The following is a 4695-nucleotide window of genomic DNA, read 5'->3' as shown; positions in this document are numbered from 1 at the left end:
CTCGAACATAAACCCACTTGACCAAATACATTTTATTTTGGCTCTGGCTGGGTTTATTCACCATTTCTTATTGTTAAAGTATTTTTCGTGTTTTTCTCTGCACGCCAAACCGGGGATGATTCCTTTGTTCGCCGTCTTTTCGCGGGCTTCTGCACAGAAGCCCTCCTTAAGGTGCCTGAAAGTCTGGGTAGGCAGGATGTGAGGGAGGGATCTTCGGAACCCTGCCATGGGTTCCCTTGGTAACCAAAGTGACACTCCTGTTTGATTGGCTAAGGGGACTGTCCTTGCCAGGACAGCCACCCTGCTGTGTGATTGACAGCCAGGCTGTATGAATGGGGGAAGACTGCATAAAAAGCAGATCTCTGGGACTGGAAAGGCAGAGTCGCCACTGGAACGAAAGACCCAATGAGGTGCTGACAGAAGAGGACCCCTACAACGACTGAACCGCCCGGTGAAGCCCTGCTGCAGGTCCGAATCTTAAGAATCCGACGACAGAGAAGATCCTCCAGGAAACTTCTTCCCTTGAACTGGTGGGACCAACCAGTTTGCCCAAACTGCAAGCCAGGACCCCTCCTCTGGTCGAATTTGCTGTACAGAGCTACAATGGCCCGGATAGCCAGGAAGGTCGGACCCTGCTTGGGTTTTAAGGAGCGCACCTTTTATTTGTTGGTTTGCTCTGCTGCTGGCTTCTTCCCTGGGTAGTGCAGGACCCTCCAGTCTTCCTACTTCTTGTCAGTCCGACAGTCTGACAGTCGCTTCAGGAACTGTGAGCCTGCAGGAACTACCAGGAACGTCGGCCTTAGCTACAGCTTCCTCTCCGTTTTAAGGTACTGTGCAAATCCGGTTGCTCGTTTTGAAAGTGTTTGAAATCTTTCGCCAATTGGTGGGCTTGTCCTTCTCTTCTCTTTGAACTAACTTTTCTATTAACCAACCTCATCCGGAAACCGCGCCACAAACTTTACCGCGAACTACCCTGAACTGTGTTATCTTGAGCAAAAGACTTTTGACCCAATGACTTTGGCCTTAAGCCTTTTCTACCTGATTTCATCACTGTAGTTTCTCTTGTTCAATTGCCCTGAGTACTTACCTGTTGGTTTGATTTAATTTCTAATAAGTTTGTCTTTCCCTCCCTTTTAAATTGTTGGAGTGCCATTTTGCTCCCACTTCATTTGGTGAGCTTAACTTGTCTGGAATATAAGGGATGTGGTGTGGTGTATTAAGAGAGTGATGTTTGAACTGCTTATAATAGTGTAATGTTATACAACTGAAGAGTGAAATAAATATATATTTTTTTACTTGAAAACCTTGAGTCAGTGTTTGACTGAACCATAGTAATTGCTGTCTTTTGTGTAACTATCTGATACTGCTCGCTTACTCTTGTGTAGTATAGGCTTGTACCATAGGTGAATTTGTCACTTGTAGTCTTAATTGTGTGTGGTGTTCCCAAAGGGTACTGCATATAATTCTGCCTAACACTGGTGTACAGTGGTGAGGATAAAAGTATAGTAATTACACTTAGAGTGTTGCTATTACCTTGGATCAACTAACCACAAGGCTAATATCACTAAAAAAAAAAGCAATATTAATCATGTCTGATATGGAAAGCCACAGCCAGGAGACCCTCCTGAGTTACACTGAAGATTATTTAAGGAACATGTGCAAAGAAAGGAAACTCTGCCAAAGGCAAAAAGATTGAATTAGTTGAAAAGTTGTTAAAGAACCAAAGTCTGGGGAGTGGGTCTGAAATGCCTGACTCTCTAGCAAATGTGGAAAGTATTGAGGATGATAATATGTCTATTAATGATGAGTTGGAAGAGATAGACGTGTCTCTTAATGTAGGCCTCTCTGTCCCCTTGCCTGCTCAGCAACCTCAACCCTTGTCCACTGGGACCCCTACAGGTCCTACACTCAGGCCCTCATTACAACTGTGGTGCTAAGTGCACCAACTTTACCACCATGGTGTAAACTACGTTTACACCATGGTGGATGGCGGATTTACCGCCCCATTACAAGGTGAGTGGGGCGGTAAATCCCCATTTCCCATTTTCCCTTCCCCATTTCCATTTTTGCCCCATAGGGCATAATGGGAGTGGGGAAGGCGCTAATTACGGCACCGTAAATTACGGTGCCGTAATTAGCACCAAGGTGCCTTAGCACCATGGAACTTAACGCCTGCAAAAAGCAGGCGTTAAGGTGGGAATCAGGCGTTAAGGGTTAACGGTGGCGTTAACCCTTAACGCCTGAGTTGTAATGAGGGCCTCAGTCCTGAATTCATTGCTCTAGAGAAAATGAGGCTTGAACTGGAATTCAAACGTTTAAATGCTCAAACTGAACAAAAACACCAAGAACTTAAGCTAATGGAGTTGAATCATGAACTAGAAATGAAAAGATTGTCTCTTGAAAATGCTTCTCTCCCAGAGTCTTCTGGTTCTTCCAGTCCTAAGAGACCCCTTATGCCTAAAGAAATTGTGGGTATGTATGAGGCTAAGCTTGATATTTTGGATTGGTTGGCAATGTTTGAATATAAAGAATAAACAAATTACTTAGATATAGACAAACCAGTTATGCCAATAATCTATTTTCTTCCCACGATACATAAAAAGTACAAGACTTTTCCTCCTTGCAGACCTATCATAAATGGGATAGGCTCCTTAACGGAAAGGATTTCCCAGTATATAGATCTACATTTACAGCCTTTAACAACAGGATTAGCTTCATATCTACGTGACACCAAACATGTCATACAGCAAATGGAATGCATTCCGTGGGAGACAGATTACCGATTTGTGACTCTCGATGTGGTATCATTGTATACCAGCATCCAACACACCAAGGGGCTGGAAAGAACAAACAAGGTCTATTTCATTCCTTAACCAAAATAACATGATCTTAGAGATGCTAAAATTTGTTTTGTCAAACAATATCTTCCTGCTTAACAAGACCATCTATAAACAGGAACAGGGACCAGCCATGGGTGCTAAATGTGCACCCCATATGCAAATCTATTTATGGGTCATTTCGAACTAAACCATGCCTGGTAGCACCGAGCATTCAGTGAAAATAAAATTGTGTATTGGGGCCGCTCCATCGATGATGTACTTATGATATGGAACGGGAAAGAATTGAGTCTCAATGACAATAAGTACAACATCAAATTCACAGAAAAAAACAGCTCTGAAGCAATAGAATTTATAGACTTACATCTATACACAGATGGAGAAAAGATACTTACAGATCTTTATATTAAACCCACAACAGTCAATAATAAGTTACATGCAGAGAGCAACCATGTGAAACACACTATAAAGAATATTCCATACGGAGAAATACTCAGAGTCAAACGGAATTGTAGCTTGGACATCAAGTATCAAACACATCTAATTGAGCTAAAAGACAATTTTCTACAGAGAAGATATAAAGAGGACTCCATAAATCATACAATAAAGAAAGCAGAAAAGGTGTCAAGAACCAAAAACTGGGAAGAAAGATGTCAAAAAGCATTTCATCACAACATTTAACAATGAAACCAACAGCATTAAAAAAATATTAAATAGACATTGGAACATCCTACAAACAGATGATACATTAAATACCATTATTGAGGAAAAACCTACAATGGTATTCAGAAAAGCACCAACTCTAAAGAAAAAATTAAGTCCCAGTCATATTAGAAATCCAAGTATAAGTAACCTCAGTGAATTTCTGAAAGTGCCGGCACCAACGCGATCATATAAATGCAGTAAGTGCACTATCTGCTCTCAAATGCTCAATGGAACCAAACAAATTAAGTCACCAACCGGGAAAATGCAAAATATTAAACAATTCATCAATTGCAGAAGTAAATATGTGATCTATGCAATACAATGCATTTGTGAAAAGAGATATATTGGCACCACAATAAGGTAGCTCAAGACACATATACTGGAACACCTTAGAGCAATCAAAAATGGAGATACCAGGTACCCGATGGCTATTCATTTCACCAAAGAACATAGTCACTCAGACATAAGAGATATTAAATTCTTTGGCATCGAAAAAAATGATCAACCAGAAAGAGGAGGTGATAGAGAACTTTTACTACGGAGAATGGAATCAAAATGGATCTGTATTCTGGACACATGCCATGCTGGACTCAACACGGAACCTGAGATGGCATACTGGCTTTGAAAACAAACTTAAATTACTTCACTACATATTTTGGACACTTTGAATTTTCTTATATGTGAAAAATTATCTTCTTTTGCTTTCTCTTTCTATTTTTACTTACTTCTTTCCACAAGTGAAAACATAACTCTGAGCCAATCTATATGTTAAGCTTTTATAGGTTTATTTTGAGATAAGACTAATTTTGGCACTTTACAAAAATAACCGAGTTAGGACAAGGTCTGAGCAAATTTTTGTCAATTTTTGAAATAATACAATTATTGGTTCTTTATGAAAATGATCTAGTCATAACATATCTCCTGATAAAAAGCAACCAAGTACTCATTAGCCTAAATCCATATATCACAAATATAGTCATATTAACAAACTTTTTTCATAAATATTAAAATCTTGCGTGCCAATTGTTTCTGCCATAGACTAAGCTCCATAATCATTTTGAAAAAAAGCCATTACAAAATGGCCGCCATTTATTTCTGACGCACCTTATGTCGTCAGGACAATGTACCTTGTGGTGCCGAAAAATTCAGAACT

The sequence above is a fragment of the Ambystoma mexicanum genome, chromosome 2p (assembly GCF_040938575.1).
Source record: "Ambystoma mexicanum isolate Mex_15411 chromosome 2p, UKY_AmexF1_1, whole genome shotgun sequence".
Classification (NCBI taxonomy): Eukaryota; Metazoa; Chordata; class Amphibia; order Caudata; family Ambystomatidae; genus Ambystoma; species Ambystoma mexicanum.
The sequence above is the reverse complement of the archived record's forward strand: the minus strand, read 5'-3'. Positions refer to the sequence as shown.